Here is a 25719-nt window from a genome sequence, read left to right on the forward strand (position 1 = left end):
ATTACAAAAAGCTTTTTGTGAGTGTAGATATGAACATTCACGGATTTTTATCCGGTCATTAAGTCTGACGTCACTAGCCGTGTCTGGGCCTAAACTCCGCTGCAGGTCCATATATCAAACGATCACTATGGCATTACTGAGAGTTGAAAAACTGTCTAAAGTCTTTCATCTTTAATAAAATGATCAGCGTTCTGCTCTACCAGGTGTAACAATTGAGTTTAACATCCAGGCATCCATGAAAACGGAATTTATGACATTTAAAGGAGTTAGAAGTTAGCAGGAAGTTAGCTCGCTAGCTTCTATCTAATACAATATAGCATGTCCTGACTGCGGGTTTTGGAAACAAATTAAAACGTACAGCTCTGTTATCACTTCCAACATAAATGAAGACAGAAAACTAAACAGCAGTGACGTTTGTAGGGTTACTGAAGTTTGGCTAACTGGTATTTAATAGATGTGCTACGTGACCGCTAGCAACACAGCTATGTTAGCATAATATAAACAAGCTAACTTTTTTTACGTGAGTGTTCTCGGTGGTCAGGAACAAATGTAATCGCATGGCAGGATGCTGTAAAAGGACCAAACTTCAGCCAGGAGAACAACTGAGATAATCCATCCACAATACGAGGTTAGTCATTCATATACTGCTGCATGGGCTGGGCTGTAGTTACATCCTAAGGTTTTAAAAACTGAGCTTAAATAAATGATTAGCGGTAATAAAAGCCGAGGGAGGTCATCAGTGATCACTGACTGTTTTAGGAGCTTTTTGAGATTAAATAGAAGAAAATGCATAACATTAAACATGTTAACAACACAAAAGCCATATTAAACGCAGACTACTTTAGGCCCGGAAGTAGGATTCGTCACGTCATCACTTAACGACCGGATTGGTTGGAAACAGCAGATCCACTATTTGGATCTGTAAAGATAGCACGCTAACACTAAGCTAGCAGAAATGGAATTTTGACCCAATACACTTTTAAAGCTTGTTGCTTGGATACCCTCCATTTGTACCCTGACCTGTTTTTGCAGTGGGCACATTCTTCTGTCAAATGCTCTTTGAGCTGGTTCACATCTTTTCTGTTGGCTTGTGTTATACTGTATTTAAACAGTATAATTAAGATATTGGGTATATCTTTACAAAAAGGTTTTTTCCCCCTCTCAGTCAACGCCACACAATAGCACAAAAGAAATGTAACGAGTACTGTATTGATTTACATTCCACATAGACTAAATACATAATGTACTTTTATTAAAAAAGTATAAGACGTTACTTTTTGTTTTACCCCAACAGTGGTAACAGTGTATACACAAGGTGTACCTTAGCCTCGGCTGCCGAGAGATAACAGCTTAAAGAGCGACAAAGTCAATATTTGGAAGATGTAGGGGTGGAGGTGCACTAAATCACAAGTTTGCCAGCCAGGAGACTGCTGTTTGGATTGGGCGCCAAAAACGTCTCGGTAATAAGGTTAAGGAAAACATTGTGGTTTAAATGAAAGATTATCCCCTTTAACCCTGCACTTTGAAATATGATGCTTACACAGCATGTTTAAATGTCGCATCAAGGGTTCCTTTACAGCCATGCATGTAGTGGGCGTGAGATGGGTCTCACTAATACCCAAGGAGACACCAGTGGCATATAGTCATATGCAGCGATTCGATGCAAATACCCTTTATTCACCAACTACTAGTAATAAAAGCTCAAAAGATGTATAAGAGTTATACCAGGTGACAAGTAACAAAGTGTTCAAGCATCCTTTCATCTCCTTGAGTATTTTTGTGACAAGATGGACATGTCCCTACATGCAGATGATAGGGAGGAAAAAGCTGTGTGTTGGGAACTTGACATCTATACAGAGTCCTCATCTCAATTACATTTTTCTGTGTGATAACCAGAAGTCTCCATCTCCAGGGAAACATCTTTCTTTCTCTCTCTCGCTCCCCCTCTACCCATCATCCCATCCTATCATTAAGTCATCTTTGAAAATCAAACCCTTATCAGCTGGTCCGTGAAAAAGTATGAAATGAAGTTCTCACAAGAAATGTTGATAATGCGTCAGCTGACTGCCAACACCCTGACGATTTTAATCAGCCCGAGTGAGGAAAGTACTAATTAAACACGTGCTTACTTTGTCCCCGTTTCACTTTTAACATTTCAGACACGAGATGAATTCTGGGTTGTCATGAACATACAGAACAATTATTGCAAAAAAAAAAGAAAATGAGTGACTCACATAATACTTAACATAATGTCCTGCGTATGCTTTACAAGTCATTCAGAGGCTTGTTTTAGGCGACCGTGGTAGATAACCACAATTTTAAGAAGTCAGTTGTTAAAAGCTTTATAAAGCTGCTTTCACGTGTTGCCTCCTATTCTTCACTGCACATTTTCACAATGGCTCTAAGAGAGCTGCTCTCAGTCTGAATCTCACAACTGGCTCTTGGTGTTTTCTTCTTCTGCCTTTGTCCACTTAAGATGACAGAAGTAGCCGTCTGCAAAGATGTATTGCCTCAAATTATGTCCCGATTTTTTTTTTCCTCCAGCGCCCGCTGATGGCACTTTGGGAGGAAAGTGATAGCAAGTTGTGAGAAAGCAAAGTGGCTGGGCTTTATAACCTATTGCCTTGTCTGCCATCTGCAGGGATCAATTAGTCTTCGTTGGGTAATGGCTGAGAGCAGAAAAAGCTCAAAAATATATACTTTTTCTGGAGTAATAACTAGCTTCTAGTGGCAACAATGCAATGAATCTCTGTACTTGTCAGACTTGTGGCTCATAATACAAGTGTCCATAGTAAAAGTACACAAAAAAGGAAAACAACTGTGTCCCTACCCATGTTGAAATGTTGATAAGCCTTATTGTAAAGCTTTATAATTTTACTAAACTACAATTTATCCCAGCTCCAGCTCTCCAGAAGAGAAATGCGCGTCCCCTGCTGTTGTGTCTGCACTGCTGTGATTGACTTGAGGAGAAATGGAGTGGAGTCCGTCGCACTGACACCATCAAAGCGCCATATTTAATGGATCGCACCCAAGAGGTAAACATGTATCTTTCTAGTCAGATAGTCTTTTCCCGTGCTATATGTTCACTCAGAACATCACAAAGTAAATCTTGTGAGCTAAATAATCAATGGCTTCCCTTCTGGCAGCCTCAGGGCTATCTGGCAGAGGACAGGGAGAGGGAAAGTGTGTATGTTTGCTATGAAAAGGGAAAAAACTGTCTGTAGCATTTTTTGATCCTTGGAGGCAAGCGAGGACAGAACCATTTTCTTCCTTTACTAACTTTTTTTTCCCCTTGGGTGACAACTTGTCACTGGTATCAGGAGGACAAATGTTAATTGAGAGGGACACCCGGAGATGTTCTTTTGAAAAGGGTCATTGCACTGGGAAATAACTGCACTTTATCAATTTTCAAAATGTTTTCCAATCTAGGGACTGGGTTTTGGCAGTTGAAAGAAAGCACTTTAAGACAATTTATCTCATATGTATCCAGCTGGTCGCTTTAGGGGAAAAAAAGCATCCAAGAATAACACATATTAAGGTTTTTCCATGATAGAATAGATCCTGTTTGATATCTCTCTCAAATGATTGTGTCCCTGCTCCATTTGCTGGACTGGAATTTACCATTTGCTCCTCCGCATATCTCGCCGTCGTTGCTCTCGCTGCTAATGATTCTAATCTCCATGATAAATCGTGAACACATGACTTGAGGTCATTATAATACTTCACTTCCTGTTTCCTTAATTTCCCATGAAATGTCTTGCCTGTGGATGCCTTTAGATAAGACAATTTTTATTTGAATTTCAGAGGTTTTTAATTTCATAAATACACCTATAAATCTAAATTCACACAGCTCAGTGTTAAATAAATCAACACCACTGCCCGTGGCTCGAGACTCAGCCTCTGGACAGTGACTAAACAGTCTGAAAGTAACCTTGGATAGAAAATAATAGAAACATTGCAAATTTAACCAGAAGAAAGAGTTGTTTGGATCATATCATACAGACTAGGCAAGTGCTGTATCACAGTGATGTTAGTCTTTGGACTGTGTCATCCTCCCACTAAATGGATAGATTGTGTTGCCCTAGAGTTACATGGTCTTCCACTAACTCCTCACACAAATCATTTTTAAAAACAGGACATTTTTTGGCCTTTGCCTGCTTTTGTTGATTTTGCACAATGCACTTTGAAACAATGATAAAGAATTTTTAGTCTTAAAGCAGACCATGCCTGTGATGGCATGCCACACATGGTAAGCTCCACACCTCACCACCCGTTGATTCACTTTAGTTTAATTTACAGTCACTACTTGAAAATATTCTATTTATTGTTCAATATCGTTTCTTTATTAAATGTATTCATTTTTCCATCACACCTTCCAATGTTTATATGGCGTGCACACATATTAACCTTGCAAGGTCAAAGTTCTGTTTTATGTTATATTAATACATCTTTCTTTGTTTGAGTTACCTGGGGGTTGGTGTCTCCTCCTGTCTGGCAAAAGGTGTGGCAAAGGGCTGGGAGACCTAAAGTACTACTGACAGCCTAATTGGATTGCACCACATGCTTCATTGCCTGGGGGGTGTTTCATGTTTGTTTAAATGTTTTGTATTAGTTGGTTATATGGCAGCCATCTTGTTTTCCCCCGTGTGTGTCATTTGGTTTAGCTAAACCAGTATTTAAGTCCCCCTGTGTGTCATTTCAGCAGGTCAGTTTACCATATGTTTGTTTGAGGTTTTGTTAATTATTATCTTGAGTTTAGTCTATTGAGTTGACCTCTTTTATTGGTCTGCCTGTTTAAGTTTTGGCTTTGTTAAATATATTTTCATATTTTTGGGTCAATAAAACCCGTTTTGAATTAAAACCACCTGTGTCCTTTATGCTTTACTGCTTGGTCCCTGACAATGCCACAAAAATACAGCTGGCAATAGTCAAAGGAGCTTGCAAAGAAAAGCGTCTGGACTTCTTTAAGTTGCTTGAAGACGTTTCACCTCTCATCCGAGAAGCTTCTTCAGTTCTAAGGTCAAATGGTGGAGAGTCCCAGATATAAACCTAGTGGGAGTGACCCCCACAGAGGGACAAAAGTGTGTAAGTGACGGAAGTGACGGACAAGGTAAGCGACTCATGTTGTAACTGATGTCAGACGCCGGAGATTTTGGCGGAAAATTAAAGCAAATGGTAGTTTAGATTTGAACAAATTCATTTAAGCTTCAGCATTACCAAATACACTTATCAATTGTCTTATAACTAACACTATTTGTCTAAATAATCTCCAACACCCTGGAGAACAACGAGGAGATTACATCGATCAGTGCTTTCAGGATCTCGTGATGAAGAAGACCCCGTGTGCAGCTTCCCCGGCCAAAGCTGAGACGCCGTCGTCGAAAAGACAACGCCCGGCAGATTCCCCCGGCTCAACATCGCCAGCCGGCAAAGATATTGCCGACATATTGGAGTCAATCGACAAGCGATTGTCCAGTTTCGATGCAAGGCTGTCCTTGGTGGAGATTCTTCACCGAGAATTTAAATGCTTGCGAGAATCCCTGGAGTACAGCCAGCAGCAGGTGGAAACGCTTGCTGCTGAAAATGCCACGCTAAGGGAGTCGGTGAAATGTCTCACAGATAATGTTACCCAGCTCAATAGAGAAAATAAAAAAATAAAAAACTGTTATCGATCTACAAGCTCGTAGCATGCGTGATAATCTGGTATTTTCTGGTATTCCAGAAGCCGCTGGAGAGGACGCGGAGACCACGGTAAAAAGCTTCATCAAAACCCACCTGAAGCTGCCGGAGGACACTGTGAAGAACATCGTCTTCGATCGGGTACATCGCCTCGGCCCCATTCGGGCTACGGCCGGGAGACCACGTCCTATCGTGGCCAAATTCGGCCACTTCAAACAAAAGCAACATGTGAAAAGCCGCGGCAGGGAATTAAAAGGAACGGACTTCAGCGTGAACGACCAGTTCCCCAAAGAGATCTTGGAACGACGCAGGGTCCTCTTCCCAATCCGACGCGGCTTCATCCAGAAGGGCTCCCGCGCTGTCATCGCTGTGGACCGGCTGTACGTGGACGGACAGCTCCACCGCGACCCCAACATCACTCCGTGGCTGTATTAACCTCACACCAGATAAGAATCAGCTACACCATTTCCCTATCCACTCACACTAACTTACATTAACATCTGTTTAACTTACCAGTATCAAATCGCATCTTAAAGTGTGATTTCATAGCAGAATTAACACCGTCACTCTCCGTCAGTGATTTAATTGGAATGTTTACGTTTTGTTTCTGTTTTTTTTTTTTTTTTTTTTTTCCTCCTCTCTTTCCCCCCTCTTGGTTTTATGCTGCTCACCCCTGTCCTTGGTTTCTTTCTTTATTCCTTTCACCGCCTCCAGAAACATCCTTTATTTCGACACATACGCACCATGCGCTCAACGGCAGCACATTTACATCAGACAGCGCACACAGTCATATAAGATACACACACACACACACACACACTTAAGCCAAGCCTACTCATATTAGTAACTATGCATACACAAAGTCAGACTCAGGGAGCATCTCGCCACACATTTTTTCTCTCTCTCCTTCTCTTTATTTATGAACAAGTGACATATTCTCTCCACCTGACTAAGCGACGCACACAGCATACATCCCTAGTTATACACAAACATCTATGGGTACACTGAGGTTCATTACATGGAATATAAATGGAGCTGGCTCCAGAGAAAAGAGGTTAAAAATATTTAACCAACTCAAAAAACTACAGGCAGATGTTGTCCTATTACAAGAGACCCACAGACCTCTTAGAGGTTCGAATGAACTTAAAACACCTGAGTTTCCTAATGTGTTCTCAGCTTGTTATAATTCTAGACAAAGGGGAGCAGCAATTTTAATACATAAAAATATTAATTTCACAGTACTCGATACAGTTATAGATCCAGAGGGCAGATTCTTAATCATTAAACTATCTATACGTGATAAAAAGCTATGTATTGCAAGTGTATATGGTCCAAATGTTGATGATCCCTCATTCTTTCACGGTTTTTTCAGTGCACTCTCTGAACACTTAGATGGCACACTTGTTCTTGGAGGTGACCTCAACCTTGGACTAAATGAAGACATGGATAGGCTCAATACAGCGGGAACTCAGCGTAATTGGCAGTCCACAAATATAATCAAACAGTATATGAGCGACTTTGGTCTTTGCGATGCATGGCGCTCCCTTCACCCCAACAGTAAGGAATATACTTTTTTCTCACATGTCCATCACTCCTACTCTCGTCTGGATTATTTTTTGGTCAGCAGCTCACTGCTGAACGACATTTCAGACACTGAGATTCACCCTATAGCTGTCAGCGATCATGGTCCTGTATCTTTAACACTAATGCACAAGAATAATACTACGCCAAGAAAAAACTGGAGATTTAATATATCACTACTTAAAGATGAAGACTTTATTAAATATTTTAAAAAAGAGTGGACTTCATATTTGAACTATAATGACACTCCCGAAACATCAGCTTCTGTTCTATGGGAAGCAGGGAAAGCTGTGATGAGAGGTAAAATAATTTCTTTCTCATCACATAAAAAGAAAACAAAAATATTCAGGAATTAGAAAAAAACATCAAATCACTAGAAGAAGCCTACGCGTCCCACCAAGATCAGGAAACATTGAACAAAATACGCAAAACAAAACTAGAATTAAATGAGATAATTGATAAAAAAACAAAATTCTTAGTACAAAGACTACGCCTACAAAATTATGAACATGGTAATAAATCCGGTCAATTTCTAGCAAACCAGCTAAAAATAAATAAAGAAAAAACAACTATATGGGAACACATATGAACCGATACAAATAAACAACATTTTCAGGGATTTCTATAAAACGTTGTATTCACCACAAATAAACCCATCTAAAAAAGAAATTGATCAGTTTTTGGACAACATAACTCTTCCAAAATTATTGGACACTCAAGCAATGGCACTGGATTCACCACTGACACCAGGTGAACTCCAGGAAGCCCTGATAAGTATGCACAATAATAAGGCTCCAGGTCCAGATGGCTTTCCTGCAGAATTCTACCAAGAATTCTGGTCGATTCTAGCACCAGTTTTCTACAGAACGTTGTTGGAAATTAAAGAAAAGGGCAGACTTCCATCAAATATGAATTCTGCAAACATTAATCTCCTGCTAAAACCAGGCAAAGACCCTGTATATCCCTCAAGCTATCGTCCAATATCCCTTATAAATGTAGACCTTAAAATAATCTGCAAAGCTCTCTCAAAGAGACTGGAGAAAATAACCCCCCTCTTAATTCATCCTGACCAAACTGGTTTCATAAAAGGTAGGCACTCATCAACAAATACACGTAGATTACTTAATTTGATAGACTACTCATACAGTAAAAACCTAGAAACTACAATATTCTCTTTAGACGCAGAAAAAGCATTTGACAGAGTTAACTGGAAATTTCTATTTGCAACTTTACACAAATTTGGTTTTGGATCCTCTTTCATAAACTGGTTAAAAATATTATATAATTCCCCAACAGCTTGTGTTAGAACAAATGACCAGACATCCTCCAGCTTCTGTCTCTTGAGGGGCACCAGGCAGGGATGCCCACTCTCCCCTTCACTGTTTGCAATTTTTATTGAACCACTAGCAGCAGCAATTAGACAGAATTCAGTAATTAAGGGCATAAAATGCAAGAACGTGGAACATAAAATCAGCCTTTATACGGATGATGTGTTACTCTTTCTCCAAAATTCACAAACCAATATCTCTGGGGTGATTGAATTGATAAACTCTTTTGCAAGAATATCAGATTACTCAATTAACTGGTCAAAATCTACAGTCCTACCGATTAATTGCTCCTTCCATAATTCCTCTTCTACACCACTGCAATTGGGAAATATAAAATATTTAGGTATTAATGTTTCTCCCAAGCTTGCAGATCTAACTAAATTAAACCATATCCCACTTTTAAAGAAGGTAGAAGATGATCTGGCTAGATGGAAATGTCTACCCATATCACTCATGGGAAGGGTTGCCGCTATAAAAATGATGGTCTTACCAAAAATAAATTATTTATTCTCAATGATCCCAACTAAACCGCCACAAGATTGGTTCAGATCTCTAGATTCATGTATGTCCAAATTCCTTTGGAAAAATAAACCCCCACGTATAAGCTTAAAAACACTACAAAAGACCAAGGATAAAGGAGGACTAGAACTGCCTAACTTTCAGCACTACTTCTTAGCCAACAGGCTTCAGTTTATCTCAGGATGGCTAAAACACACCCTCTTAGATGAACCTTGACTAGATGCAGAACAAGCACTCTGCAATAATCTAGAGATCTCAGACCTACCATTTATCAGCTCAAACATCCAACGACATGAATGCTTTAAAAGCATCAACATCAGCTCTTCTCTGACAGCATGGTGGGAGTTTCTAAAATTGACGGCGTCTTCATTAATCCCATGCAAACGTACACCTATCTGGAACAACCCTGACATATTACAAAACAATAATATGATAAACTTTTCAGATTGGAGTGATAAAGGAATCAAATATTTAGAACATATACTAGAAGGAACAGAATTTATTTCATTTGACGGACTAGTTACACAATATGGGATCAACAAGAAAAGATTTTTAGAATATCAACAAATTAAATCCATAGTAAAAAAGAAATTTAAACCGGGTCAAGTTGAACTACAAACACCACCAAGTGTGGTTCAATTTCTTACTCTTAAAACCCCCAAATTACTATCCAAAATATACAGAATGCTTTCTAAAACAGATGAATCAATATCACTTCCTATTGCAAAATGGGAAGCGGATTTATCAGTTAACTTAGACCTAAACTTCTGGTCTCAGATTTGCTTAAAAACCTTTCATCTGCAGTTCCCCCCTCCAGGGGCGGGGGCACCTAGACCCGGTTTGTAGAGTACGCTTGGGGAGTGTGATCGTGTGTACAACGTCTCTTTATGTCTGTCTCCACGTTGGTTGAGTGTGGAGTAAGTGCATATGAGAGCATGAGGGTGGGAATGGATGTTTGTATCTGTGTGTGCCTGTATGTCTGTGTCTATATGTCAGGTTGGGTGTCAGGCGCCACCTCTCTGGGGACATCTCAGGCCCTCCAAGGTTTGGAGGCCTATCTCCCCCTACCACCACTTCCCCTGCCAGTGGCGGACCCCCTCAGACGTCGGTGCGTTGGTGGTTCTTTGTGTCCGGGGATGGGCGTCCAGGTACACACCGGCTCACTCCTTGGCGGCCGCTTATCGGGGCCTGGAGCCTGGGGCTCGCTCGGGCCACTTCGGAGGTGGGGTGCCCCCGGCCTCTCGGCCTGGGGCTCGGTCACTCAGGCGCAGCTGGCTGCCGGCGGAGCTCACGGGCGCGTCACTGCAACTCCCCCTGGCTTCTGCTCCGCGGCTGCTGAGTGAGCCCTCATCTGGGACTCTCCTCAGCTCTTTCCGGGACAGTGGCGCAGCTGCCCCTCTGTTGGTCTTCCTTGGTCTCTTGTGTTCTGGGGGCCTCTGGATGTCTGGAGTTTTGATCTCCTCCACACCTGCTTCACGCCCTGGAGGACGGGGCTGTGGCCCCCCCACACCCTCTAGCAGATTATTACATGAAGGAACTAGTGCTGTCAATAGATTAAAGAAAATTAACTAACTAATCTCACAATTTTCTGTTATTAATTGCGATTAATCTCAATTACTTTATTAATAGCCTGGCTCCAATTACATTTTTTTATTCTTTATATTTTAAGTAATTATCGTTGTTCACCGAAGTCCAGTGGTCTCCGGTGAGAGCGACATTCCTTACTTGCACAAGCTTGCTGGACTGCTGAGCCCTCTGGTCCCCATACAAAGTGTGCAGTCTCGACACAATGGTTCCTCTCGAGGGCAGATTGTAACACTCATCTCCTGATGCAGCACGAATGACTTCTCTCAGTCCATCATCTTCTACTATGCTAACTGGTCGGCAGTTTTTAGCTATCCAAACAACCAAGGAATTGGTTACCTTTTCTCTCACATTTTTTGTTATTCGTCCACAAGCACCATACTCCTGAAGCGTAGACTGGCGAGGTCCCGTAGAGGTGGATTCAGTTGGGTGTTTTGCTCTCAGGTGATACGCCAGTGATGAACTGCTTCTGTGGTACTTGAATTCAGCGTTGCAAATTGTGCATCTTACTCTCGTTTTGTCCAACAAGCCATCAGGCAACTTCTTAAAGAGAAACTTTTCACCCAAAAGTCCGCCCTCGTCCATGCTTGCGTGTGTTAGCTAGTGTTAGCTAGATAGTAGCATGGTGTCACTTCTTCTTCTTCTTCTTCTTCTTCTTCTTCTAATCATTTCTGTCAGGCCAAACGCCAGCATAGCACACTGTTGCCCCCTCCTCCAGAGGTCTTAGATTACAGGAAATTAATAAAAAAACAAAATCAGCGTTACATTTTTTTAATGCATTAAACATTTCGCGTTGATCTTAACAATTAACGCGATAATTTTGACAGCACTAGAAGGAACCTTTTAAAAAAAACAAAAAACAAGCGCGTCCATGCTCACAGGTGTACACACGGGTGATCACACCCACAAACTACACCCTTTTTGGCTCCTACCTCAAAGCACACTGTGTTCTGTTGATCTTATGTGCTGCACAATAATGTTTAACATTTAGTATTTACTGTCATATTCCCATATATCATTGTGATGTTGTTTATTCTATTACTCTTGTTCTCTTCTGCTTGCTTTCTTTTTTCTTTCTCAGCAGGTTTGAGTTACCTGGGGGTTGGTGTCTCCTCCTGTCTGGCAAAAGGTGTGGCAAAGGGCTGGGAGACCTAAAGTACTACTGACAGCCTAATTGGATTGCACCACATGCTTCATTGCCTGGGGGGTGTTTCATGTTTGTTTAAATGTTTTGTATTAGTTGGTTATATGGCAGCCATCTTGTTTTCCCCCGTGTGTGTCATTTGGTTTAGCTAAACCAGTATTTAAGTCCCCCTTGTGTGTCATTTCAGCAGGTCAGTTTACCATATGTTAGTTTGAGGTTTTGTTAATTATTATCTTGAGTTTAGTCTATTGAGTTGACCTCTTTTATTGGTCTGCCTGTTTAAGTTTTGGCTTTGTTAAATATATTTTCATATTTTTGGGTCAATAAAACCCGTTTTGAATTAAAACCACCTGTGTCCTTTATGCTTTACTGCTTGGTCCCTGACAATGCCACAAAAATACAGCTGGCAATAGTCAAAGGAGCTTGCAAAGAAAAGCGTCTGGACTTCTTTAAGTTGCTTGAAGACGTTTCACCTCTCATCCGAGAAGCTTCTTCAGTTCTAAGGTCAAATGGTGGAGAGTCCCAGATATAAACCTAGTGGGAGTGACCCCCACAGAGGGACAAAAGGACCCCCCGATGATCCTCTAATCACCTGAACCAAGGTGTGAAATTGGGTGTGGGACCCAATCAGCCAGAGTTTCGGGTGTGTTCATTGTGAAACCTGGCCCCACCTTGTCATGCGAATTCCTGAGGTCAGATGGCCCAGGATGTGAGTGGGCGTTAAGGCGTCTGGGAAGGGATCTCAAAACTGGATTATAGATGGCAGAGAGTTGGTGTCGTAAACCCCCGCCTCTGTTCAAAGATGGTCGCTCACAGTGGACATAGATGGCTTCTTTCACTCCTCTTTCAAACCATCTGTCCTCTCTGTCCAAAATGTGAACATTGGCATCCTCGAAAGAGTGTCCTTTATCCTTAAGATGCAGATGGACTGCTGAGTCTTGTCCTGTGGAGGTGGCTCTTCTGTGTTGTGCCATGCGCTTGTGAAGTGGCTGTTTGGTCTCTCCAATGTAGAGGTCTGAGCATTCCTCGCTGCACTGTACAGCATACACCACGTTGCTAAGTTTGTGTTAACTTAACAACGTGGTGTATGCTGTACAGTGCATGACCTGTACAGCATACCTGGCCCCACCTTCGCATGACAAGGTGGGGCCAGGTTTCACAATGAACACACCCGAAACTCTGGCTGATTGGGTCCCACACCCAATTTCACACCTTGGTTCAGGTGATTAGAGGATCATCGGGGGGTCCTTTTGTCCCTCTGTGGGGGTCACTCCCACTAGGTTTATATCTGGGACTCTCCACCATTTGACCTTAGAACTGAAGAAGCTTCTCGGATGAGAGGTGAAACGTCTTCAAGCAACTTAAAGAAGTCCAGACGCTTTTCTTTGCAAGCTCCTTTGACTACGATGACCTGGATGACTGAGAACCTTCACAGACACAGCTGGCAATACATAATACACATGTTCTAACAGTCCATGCAAATATGAGGCAGTGTCACAAACACGCAACCTCAGGATATTAACCCCAAGCTGCTCTCTGACGCATCCATTTGAGCACTTAAGCATAGAAAAAGCGCTTGTATGGATTGGTGTAAATGGCTGAACGAAGCATGTTGAATAAAGTGCTTTGAGTGCTCAAGTAGAGTAGAAAAGCACTATATAAGAACCAGTCTATTAACCATTTACACCAGCGGTCTCCAACCTTTTTTGCACCACGGACCGGTTTATGCCCGACAATATTTTCATGGACCGGCCTTTAAGATGTCGTGTATAAATACAACAAAATAAAACCAGTACCGGTACCGAAAAAAAGATTTGTTTATAACACACGTGAAAAGACCAAGGAAAACCGAGTTAACGATAAAAACGATAACAAAATAATGCTGAAAACCGATAAAAACCCTGAAAACCATACATTTCACACCTGAGCCTCAACTCTCGTGGCCCAGTACCGGTCCGAGGCCCGTGGTTGGGGACTGCTGATTTAAACAATAGGCAGAAATTTGTCTCCTTGAAGGGTGTTTGGGCTCAGCCAGCGCTAAGGACTTAAGAATAGAACCGTTAGTCCTCCACATTGAAAGGAGTCAGTTGAAGTGAATTGGCCATCTGACTGGAATGCCCCCTGGAAGCCACCTCGGTGAGGTCATTGTCCTGCCAGGAGGATGACCTAGGCCAGACCCAGAACATGTAGAAAACATATCTCTCAGCTGCCCTGGAAATACATCGGTGTTTGAGAGCTGGAGTTGGTGGCTGAAGAGATGAAGATCTGTGCGTTACTGCATAGATTACTGCCCTTTAGGCTCACATCCAAATAGGCAGCAGAAAATGGATGTCTAGAGCCCCACTTTCTCTCTACTCTACTTTTGTTTTATTTTTTTTATAATCATGTAACTAGTTGGTTTGGCTCAATCTACTCCTGGGGCTTACACCAACTGAAATGAGATGATTTCCTGTTTATTCATGTGAAATATTCTTGTGGATCCAGCTGCAGAGAGCACTTCAGTCTTTAGAGATTTTTACCTGCTGTTACATTTCTCAAAGGCTGGAACCGAACTAGTAAACAAGAATATTATTTCTCTTAAGCGGCGCTGCCTTTATTCAGCCTCGATTTATGCAAGTTGCTCCAGCCACCTGCCGTACATGAGGTAATGAGTGTTACTACATAATTCAGATTTTAATCAAGAATACTTTCAATACCGTGGATGAGTCATGCCACCACACTACATACCTTTTTCCGAAAACGATAGAAACATATGAAGCAATAAAGAAAACCGCACAGGCAAATTCTTCAAGAGCGCACGCACTGCAATGAAGCGTTTGGAGAGGAGAATCTGACTGCTATTTATTAGCTCAGCCACAGCCTCACTCATGGAAACAAATGGAAAGTCTTAATCTGAATGCCATTATTTTGACAACAGCCATTTGTGAAGAAATCTGCAAAGACCACATTTGGGGTTGCTGAAAGCAGTTGGGTTGTTAAATGACTTTGGAATGTTCAGATTAATCTTAACAACTAAAAACTCAACCAAACCCAATTCGTCGGCAGGAATTAGCATGAAAATGTTATTATACAAAACTCACAAATAAATATTGGGTTGAAGTACAGCTAAATTTACTGTATTTATCAGGAAAATGTCTTTTTAATACTGTTTGTTATATTGAATGATGGAACTTCCAGTTTTATGTCTATTTTTCTTCCTTTTTCAATGATTTGTAGAAAGTTTTACAACTTGCCCTGATGTAGTTTGGTAGTTTTTTAAACGGATGAATCAAGCAGCCCAGCCTAAGTTACACACAATCGTAGCTGTTTTACTTTAAACATATTTATTCTTTGCTGTCAAGTAAAACCATCTTTCAAATGCACATTATTTGGCAATTAATTTTGAGATGAGAGGGCACATGCTGTCAAAAGTATGGGAAGGCAATAGAAAGCACATATTTTAAGTGTCCCTTTCCCATATGGTTTGCCCAATGAGGCCTTCCTAACCTCAGGGCAACGTTGTTTGCCCACTGTAATTCCCATCTTACTTAGTTGGAATAGAGCATCCATTTTTACTTCACATTTGCTCAGAAATCTAGACAAGGCAATTTCTTCTCGACCGCTGGGGCTCATATTACTAGAAATTACACTTTCAATCGACCACCACGCAGCCACACTGTAGGCTGCCTCTTTTGTGATGATTGGCGGGGACAATTGAAAATACGATGGATTTTGGATGTCAGACAGCAGCTGTTGTGATCGGCATCGTAGATGGAATTTGATCCGAGGTTTTTGACTCAAAAGGTCCATGTGTTGAAGATGTGGCAATAAAATAACCTACATTTTTTAAAATTAGAAATATTGCCATGCTTTAAATGGTAAATGGTAAATGGACTGGTTCTTATACAGCGCTTTTCCAGTCTACCTGAGCACTCAAGGCACTTTATGGAATGTGGACAAACAGGAAATACATGTGCAGTCATTTGTAGTTTTGTGTTGATTGTGACACCAAACCACTAAAACAGTTGACATTTGACCAGTTCTTGGATAGCCAGCCTCAGTCTTCCTCGTGTTTTTGCTAAATTCATATTGTCAACGTTGTTTTTAATTTAATTGATCAATATTTGAGATGTGTGGAATTTCAAGGCAAACTCTTGCAGCTCATGAAAATCAAAAAACTGAAATTACTAGAATATTTCATTTTGGGTTTGAACAGATTATTCTCCATAAATACTGCGTATTTCTTGGGCTCGGTACGTGACCATCATAAACACATAAACACAAAAGAGTGGCTGTTTTGAATCAGATTTATGGAAAGCTGAGTAGAAGGGAAAGGAGTGTTAGCAAAAAGTGCGCAAGAAATAGGGATGGTTTGAGCCTTGAAGGGAATGTCAAGAAAAGTAAATTCACGAACCTGAAGGAGGCTGGAGTCAGTTCACCAAGAGCCAATATGCACAGATATCTTCAGAAAAGGAGCTACAACTGTTGCATTAAAATAAAGTCACTCCTTTACAAGAGACAACGTCAGAAGTACCTTACCTCGGTTAAAGAGGAAAAAGAACCATACTATTATTCGGTGGTCCAAAATCCTCTTTCCAGGCTACAGTAAATTTTGCATTTAATTTAGAAATTGAGACCTGGAGTCGGGAAGAAGAGTGGAGAAGCACAGAATCCAAGATGCTTGAAATCCAGTGTGAAGTTTTGTCAGTATGTCATCTGCTGGTGTTGGTCTACTGTGTTTTACTGAGTCCAAAGTCAACACGACTGTCTACTATTATATGGATCCAGTAATCTGTGATAAAAGAATCCCAACTAAGGATTTGTTCCTTTTTTAACTCATCTTAGGAAATATTCTCAAAATTAGACACTGCACTTCTTTTTTAAACCATCCATCCATTCGCTTCCGCTTATCCTTTTCAGGGTCGCGGGAGCCTATCCCAGCTGTTATAGGGCGAGAGGCGAGGTACACCCTGGACAGGTCGCCAGTCTGTCACAGGGCCAACACACAGGGACAGACAACCAGTCGCACTCACATTCATTCACACCTAGTGACAATTTGGATTAATCAATTAACCTATCCCCACAAGCTGCATGTCTTTGGATGGTGGGAGGAAGCCGGAGTACCCGGAGGTAACCCACGCAAACACGGGGAGAACATGCAAACTCCACACAGAAAGACCCCGGCCTGATGTTGGAATTGAACTCAGGACCTTCTTTCTGTGCGGCAACGGTGCTAACCACCGTGCCACCGTGCTGCCCACCGACTTCTTTTTTACAGCGTTATTATTTTTTCAGACACATTAGAATACAGTTTATTTATTCAGAAAATAAGCGAACAACTCACTTTTAAAACTCAGCAGGATAAGAGGGTGTCTTTTCATCTATTGTAAATGCGACGACGTGATTAAATAAACTTAAATGGTTAAAGTTCTATTACTTCTTTTAATTTTCAATGGTGAGGATTGATTACGCTATTTGTGATATTGTAGTTAACCTAAGAACAACAATAATGAGCTGAAAGAGCTGCTCCCAGCCTCCATTGCTAATATTCAAGAGCTGCCGTGTGGCTCATACATTAACTCTCTTTTAACGACAGCATGTTTAATAGAAACTATAACTGATTCGACTTTCATTATGAAATCTCGTTTTTCCATTCTGCTACTTCATCCAGAGCACTTCAAAGCCACAATATCAACAGTTTAAATGTTCCATGCAGTTTGCTCAGTCTGACTCCACTTTTCACCGAAAAAGCCACGCAGACTCGTTTCAGGGAGGGCTGTGTATGTTTGTGTGTTTGAGGGAGAAATCAGGCAAGTCGCCCTGCTCAGATTACAGAGAGCTCATGTATTTATTTTGCTGTCACAAGTAACTAAAGGGAAACTGACAGACCCCGCTTTAGTGTTTGTGTGTACTTGTGTTTTTCAGCAGATTCAAAGGACGTGCAGCTGTCTCTTTGTGGGTGTCAAGTGAGCCTAGAGCAGGAAGATATTACACTGAGGCAGGCTGTACTTTGAAACAGTGAGCGAGCCCCACTGGGAAGGGATTTATTTGTCAAGGGAGGGTCGGATGATTTTAATACTGCAAGCACTAATCAATAATTTAAATGATACCTGAAAGACACACTGTTGTTTTTTTTCCACTATCCACGGATTAATAGTGCTGGTAGCACTCAGTAATACAGAGGTAATAATAAGGTAACGGGGGGGGGGGGAAGATTGTAATAATATGGTAATTCCTAGGTTATTACTATGCAATTACCAAAGCAATTACCGTGTAACATCCAAGTAATATCATGGTAGCAACAATGGTTACAGTTGAGTAATATTACCCCGAAATCTATCTAACAGGATAATAAGAGCCCAAAAACTGGGGGTAATAATATTGAAATACAGCTCTGTAATAAAGTGGTAACATATTGATAACCTATTAAAATTAACTTAAAGAAGCGTTAGGTTATTAAATTACCACATTTGTATAATCTTGTTTCCTCGTTGTTACCCTACTGTTACCCCTCTATTACCGAGCTGTAATAGAAAGTGCTACCATTATCATAGTTAATACCTATTCATTTTCATGACTTTAGGTCTAATGTCAGATTGATCTGGAGCATCTTGAAGTCTCTTTAAAATCAAAGAAGTAACCTGGTGCAGTACATGTGTAATTTTATCAACACCATCCTAACAATCCAATATGGAGAACCGATCAAGACCCCGAAGCTAATTAGCTGATCATCAGCAGACTTCCAAAGGTCTTCCAGACTGTGTTTTTGGATTAATTCATATACAAAAGTATAAAAACGAGCTTTCACACTGGGCTAGAATCAAAGGTGTTCTTTATTATTAACAAACTAAACAACAAAGAAGCTTCAGCTATATTAGATTTGAACTTGGGCCCCAGTTGTTAAACATCTGCCAATCAGCCAAAGGCAAATCCCATCTGGGAGGTGCATAATAATGGAAAGCCAAGCATTTATCCCGTATCTGTCTGCAAAACAGTTGGCCTGCTGAGTTCATTTCAAATGCTTGTTTGATTAAATAGTAAGTGCCGAGTTAATTATTCTGGGAATTTTGATGTTGGACATATATTTGCTTCTTTTTTTTTCATTAGGTATTAAAAAGATTAAAGACCATGACATTAGCTGTGAATAACCAGTGTTGCTGCCACAAGGGCAGCCCTGCCAAAGAGGATTCAGCCAAACGGGTTCCTCCCCCATGTAAAAAAAGCACTCTCTTGTTATGTGCTGTGCCCCCCGAATGCAGAGCTTCACAGCTGACTGGTTTCTATCATCATTCCAGCTTCCTAATGAGTGATTGTTTGTGGGCTGATAAAATTAAATTGCAAGCCTCGCTGATTTCAGCAACAGGTGTTTTTCTGTGTCTCATAATAATGTAAGAGACGGGGTTTTCACCACCTACTCGAAATGATAATGTATTCGGCTTTACAGATTCTCTTGGTTTAACATTCCCCTCCCACAAGCAGCAAAAAATAAAAATAAAAATCTTAACCAACTACATGTTATGGCAGTTCATTATAATAAATAATATTGTTCCCGTGTGCAGGAAACAAAAGCTAAATAATTCACGATTAATATAATTTGCACGTTTACTTTATTAATTTGATCAGTACTCTTTAAAAATCCTATTAAATCAGATCATTAAAAACTTTTGAAACTTACACCTACATAAGTTTAATATGAAATACATAGCCAGTTTTAATTATTGTAGAAACAAGTATATTTTAAATATTTCACAGTTTCCCTCCATAATAAATTACAGTTTCTCAGAGAACAGCTCTTAAAGCTAATGCTAACCACAAAGCAGACACTAAATCACAACTATAGTCTACAAGGAGTAGGAGCAGGCAGGGAGATGATCCGGATCTGTATCAGGGTTTCAGGTAAGCCAATTATGGTTTAACAGCTGGTAATCAAAGAAACATGAACATTAAAGTTAGCCAGAGAAACACAGCCTTTCAAAGTCATATTTGGTCATGGGTTTATTTATGGGTAAGAAATCTTAAGTCAGAATAAGTTAGCGATGTAAGATCTGATTCAATATTTCTAACTGCTCTGAAAACAAAGGAGATACCAGCTGTTATCCAGGTTATTCATGAGTTCATCATTTTTACCTCTGCCAAGGCGGTTATGTTTTTGAGTATACTAGAGCACCCACGAACTGGGAAAAACTGTGAATTTTGGATGCGGTCACAAAAATACCTATTTTTATAGCTTAAACCCTAAATATGCATATGAATGGCATCTTGGAGCTTTAGGAAAGACAATATTAAAAACATGAGAAAACTCAGCAAGACACTCGAGATAGCTGCATACGGAAATGACGTGGAAATGCTGGACTGCAAACAAAGCTCCCCCCTCTGAGCACAGGGGTACTTCACCATCCCAAGCCATGTGTTTTTCTACTATTGCTTTGTGTTTTCACTACAGTACTAAAAAATGTATACAGTATTATATTTTATATAAAAATTTAGCTGAATTTATGTTAAGAATTATTTAGTAAATTAATGTTTATTTCTAATTAAAATGTATCATTTATTTAGTAAATTCTATTGTTCTTAATAATTTGGGGTTCAAACGCATGAAAAATTGTATATTACCCCGAAAAAACCCTCATACAATTATTAGTTAGGTTCCTAATATATAATCAGGGAATCACTGAGACTGCAAACCATGACTTTGTGGGGATTTTGCATTATTTTACGATGGCTTTATTATGTATATTAAATGACAACCATTTAAATGTCAGTCAATTGTAAGTTAAAATGAGTTTAAACAGGGCAAAAGTGTTCTTCTTGTTTTATGGCACTACAACCTTCTTAACGTACAAAATGAATATATACAAATTATAATATTGATCCCTTAAAAGTAAATACTGCCCAGAGAACAAGATGCCTTGGTGGAGGTTTGCTCTCTTGAAGTGCTTTTTTGTTTGTATTTAATTTTTCTTTTTTTAATTTTAAAAATAGAGAAAAGACTTTCAGAGCTTCAGCTACGAGGATGAGGGAAGTTCTCGTGTTCTAAAGATGTTAAAAGCAAACTTAATGTGCCCTGCAGTATGGTGAAGATTAGCTATTGCACCATCACAAGCTGCATATAGATATGCAGTGTAACTGTTGACCAGTTGTCGGTCCAATCCGGTCGTTAAGTCTGACGTCACTAGCCGTGTCTGGGCCTAAACTCCGCTGCAGGTCCACATATCAAACGATCACTATGGCATTACTGATCTTTAATAAAATGATCAGCGTTCTGCTCTACCAGGTGTAACAATTGAGTTTAACATCCAGGCATCCATGAAAACGGAATTTATGACATTTAACGGAGTTAGAAGTTAGCAGGAAGTTAGCTCGCTAGCTTCTATCTAAATACAATATAGCATGTCCTGACTGCGGGGTTTTGGAAACAAATTAAAGCGTACAGCTCTGTTATTACTTCCAACATAAATGAAGACAGAAAACTAAACAGCAGTGACGTTTGTAGGGTTACTGAAGTTTGGCTAGCTGGTATATAATGATGTGCTACGTGACTGCTAGTGACACAGTTATGTTAGCATAATATAAACAAGCTAACTTTTTTTCCACTCGATAAAAGTTAACGTGAGTGTTCTCGGTGGTCAGGAACAAATGTAATCGCATGGCAGGATGCTGTAAAAGGACCAAACTTCAGCCAGGAGAACAACTGAGATAATCCATCCATAATACAAGGTTAGTCATTCATATACTGCTGCATGGGCTGGGCTGTAGTTACATCCTAAGGTTTTAAAAACTGAGCTTAAATAAATGATTAGCGGTAATAAAAGCCGAGGGAGGTCAACAGTGATCACTGACTGTTTTAGGAGCTTTTTGAGATTAAATAGAAGAAAATACAAAACATTAAACATGTTAACAACACAAAAGCCATATTAAACGCAGACTACTTTAGGCCCGGAAGTAGGATTCGTCACGTCATCACTTAACGACCGGATTATGTCCATACCTCATCTTTACAGCGACCTGGCTTGGCATCAAACCTGCATTTCAGTTACCATATTCAAAAGAATTTCGGCTGCTCGTTCATCCAAGGTACCTGTTAATGAAATCAAATCTGCAAGTACTTAATATGATAATCTCAATTATGATCAGTTGTTGGGGTGTGAATATGGCATGACTTCTGTAAACAAAAGTAGTTCTGCTCAGTGGCAGGATTCACTTCCAAGTCTTCTGAGAAATAAAATGTTTTAATAGCCTCTTTTCCTGTTAATGATATTCCGTTCGTTCTTAACACACCATTGCACAGATATTGAAACCATTCATTTCTGTAATAGGGAAAAGGACTCCACAGAGAACTCAATCTGATGTTGTATTCTTGACAGTTAGTTTTCTGTGATAACAGTTTTTACATCCCGTTCCGTCATCTGTTCACTAGATTTGCCGGTTTCAAAGGTTTTCCTACAGCTTGATGTTTTGGTGTTGGTCAGTTTAATTTTCCATCCAGGAAATCATTTCAAACCAGCATTGCTTATCCTCCAGCAAAGCACTAAAAAACACATTAAAGTGTAATATCCAGCTTTGGTAAGTCAAGGATTCAGCATCACAGGTCAGCAATGGCAGTCTTGTCCATACAAACCGCAGCGCAATGAGTGTGTATTTGCAGTATGAGTAGTATTCACTGAAGAGAGAACTCTTGTGCTCTTGCCGTGACCGCAAACAAGCTTTTCTGAATGCCTCACCTAAGAATAGAAACCGTCCACATCAATATCCAAGTGTCCTTACTTGAATAAAATATTGCAAACGCTGGCTGATCTTGGTTATACTCTTGTTATACCCTACCCACCTCAACTGGATTTATTCATAAGGTCGTTGTCTGGCACTGACTCACAGTGGATAGACAGACATTCACTGAAACACTTCTGCTTCGTGATTCCTCTCTTTCATTCGTAGTCTTGGTTATTTATAAAAGGCTCAAATCAGCTTGAAACCTTATGCAACAAATGTCAGCCGCATCAGTACATTTCTTAGAGCGTATGAAGTCTCTATGAAGTCAGCAGCAGAATTCCCTGAAGCCATGCACTGGATCCAAAACAGCATATCAGGCCAAAATGAGCTAAAGGTGCACGCGGCACCTGCGGGGCTTTATTGAACACATTACCTGCAGAGATATGTAAAAGCCCGATTCAGATCGATGGGCAACACATTAACCTTTGCCCCTTAAACATAACAGGATCGATGAGCTCAGTTAAAACAGCCAACAAGACTTTGCCAGTAGCGTATAGATGGGAACAATCTTCATTAAACAAGGTCTAACTGAATAACGGGAGGTCATGCAGGCGTCGGGATTTTGAGCTGTGATTTTTGACTGGTGTTCCGATTCATCCCACAGATAATGCAGTGATGTGTGCAAAAGTAGCTTATGTCATTGATTTTTTTATATTAAGTAGATATAGCAAGTCATTAGTCACAGAGAAGATAAATAAAATAAAATAGAAAAGTAGTTGAGGAAAAGCTGTCATATGGATGAAGGTTAAAGCAGGGATGTCAAACTCATTTTACCTTGTGGGCCGTGTATGATTGTAAGTGGGCAGGACCAGTGAAACGTGTCTTTCTATAAGCGTAAAGACGTTTAGAGATATTTTAATACAAAAAAAGAAGTGCAATTTTAGCAACACATCTCAGATATTCTACATAAGAGAGAAAAGCTGCTTTGGGCTTTAATTGTAAAGTGTAAAATTACTGTAAATTCATCAATTTTACAGTCTTCACATGCTTCTGTATATTTTCAGATATATTCATCTGTCCTTGAATCTCTGGGGTACCCCCCCCCCCCCCCCCGCCCCCGCCCTCCCATTCTGACAAATCTGCCAATAGAGACCATTTGAACACACTTATCTTTTTGTATACAAATTGGTTTGAACCATGAAAGGACAACAGATTGTACTTATCTAGGGACGATGTGCATGTGTGCGTGTGTGTATTTGAGTGGCAGGAGCACACAGCCAGCACATTTTAAATTACACTGCGCTGCAGAATGTGAAACTGATTTGTCATAACAAAACAACTGTCAACAGGTTAGGATTTGTTATGTTTAATGCAGCTCTCTGGGGTAATGCTGTTGCCGCGTAGCATTGCAAAGTGCTGCGCTGTTATTGCAGTGCTGGGTTGGAAGGAATATATAATATAGTCGCCCAAACATCACCAAACTAGCAGCCAAAAGGTGGCCGCAGAGGGGTAAACAATGAAATCTATGTACAAACACGCCTACACCAACTCCCCGTAACACAACATAGAGTGACTTCCAGCTGGCACTGCAATAAAAAATGGACTACCAGACAGTATTCATACATTTCCACTATAGTATTATGTCCATGGGATAAAACTGCAGAGCCAGCATCGCATCCACATGGTTTTCAAAGAGGTTTTTTACCATATTTAATACAGACTATACTGTCTATACCTTTCACGGATTGATGCGGACCATTCTTTTCACTCCTCATGTACAGGGAACAATCGAGACACGTCATCTCATCAGTTAATTTCACACTTCGCTTGATACTTTGTGATGCAATGGGAAGCATTACTGCTGCGGTCTTGCGCGGTCAGCCCAATCACATTCGCCAAGAATATGAAGCAGATGAGTATGTAAAAGAGTGGCTGGAATTAGTGAATGGACTGTAGCATAATAGTTTTGGACTGAAGCAAGTTGAGGGTGAGGTAGATAAGGTAAGGGTACTGTGTGTGTGTGTGTGTGTGTGTGTGTGTGTGTGTGTGTGTGTGTGTGTGGGGTGGTTGGGATGATCCGGAGGAGCTGCTAAAACATCCAAAGTAATAGGGCTCTCCTTATCATGCAGTCACATGATTTTATGACTGCAAGGCCGGCTCATCTTCTGATGGCACCTTCTTTGAAGTAGGTCATGGGAATGCTACTTTTCTTAGCTCTATTCCATACTTGTATTAACTTGTATGCATTTATCCATTTGACATTTAGCATTCAGTGAAGACTAAATGACAATCATCCACCATCAATTTTCTTTCTGCTTACCCATTTCAGGGCTGGAGAGGTGCTGGAGCCTATCCTAGCTGCCAAAGATTTTAAGACAGGGTACGATCTGGACAGGTTGCCCATCTATTGCAGAGATGTCACAGTCACACCTATGGACAGGTTAGAAATAACCTAACACTTACCTGTAGAAGGAGGCCGGAGTACTGAGACACAATAACCACAGGCATAGCAAGACTCAAGCTGGTGGAGCTGAACAAGGACCTTCTTGGTGTGCTGACCACTGCAACATCCTGCCAAGTCAAGATTACAACCTGCATTTTAAATCACATCAGCAACCACCATGGCATACAGTTGTCAAGGATTTTCCAGTTCCTTATTAATTTTAATGCAGTAATAAAATACAGTACCAGTCTTAATGACGTGACATTTTGGCAATCCTACGATGTTACATTACAGGTGAAATGCATGCCATGCAAAATGACTCATACATCTTTTCATGCTAAGCTTAGATATTCTGATTGGATTTGCGTCAGATGTGGTAATACTGTAGGAAAATATGAAGATCAATCCGCCTGTGCTGTCACAGAGTCGCTGCTTGTTGTCACTGCAAACAGCAGTGGAACTTGTTGATTGTCACCAAAGGGAAAAAATATCTGAAATACAGCAGTCAAACAAAATATTCACTTTGTTTCTTATTTATGCAGCTTTTTCATCATCCTGAAATGTAAGACCCAAACATGGGGAAAATCAACACTACAGCGCTCCCGCTATCCACTGCTCACAATTCCAGTTAAAGGGATTTACTTGATTTACTGCATTCAGCCCTTTTAGCGCTAGCTCTGTATCATCTTACTTTGTATCACAAACCTATAAAAAGTCATATATGTGTCCTAGCTTATGGGTGTTTAAACACCTCA

General features: G+C 40.4%; 1 long non-coding RNA gene across 1 annotated transcript; it reads left to right on the forward strand.

Annotated features, from left to right (window-relative positions):
• Positions 1 to 535: 535 nt before the first annotated feature.
• Positions 536 to 25459, forward strand: LOC146715028 (uncharacterized). Its single transcript, XR_014919324.1, has 3 exons — positions 536 to 628; positions 2899 to 3035; positions 24851 to 25459. It is a non-coding gene; the product is annotated as an uncharacterized LOC146715028 (long non-coding RNA).
• The last annotated feature ends 260 nt before the right edge of the window (positions 25460 to 25719 follow it).

The sequence above is a fragment of the Copadichromis virginalis genome, linkage group LG3 (genome assembly GCF_057382275.1).
Source record: "Copadichromis virginalis isolate Kocher_CV1m ecotype Utaka linkage group LG3, C_Virginalis_male_GT1.1, whole genome shotgun sequence".
In the NCBI taxonomy this organism is placed as follows: Eukaryota; Metazoa; Chordata; class Actinopteri; order Cichliformes; family Cichlidae; genus Copadichromis; species Copadichromis virginalis.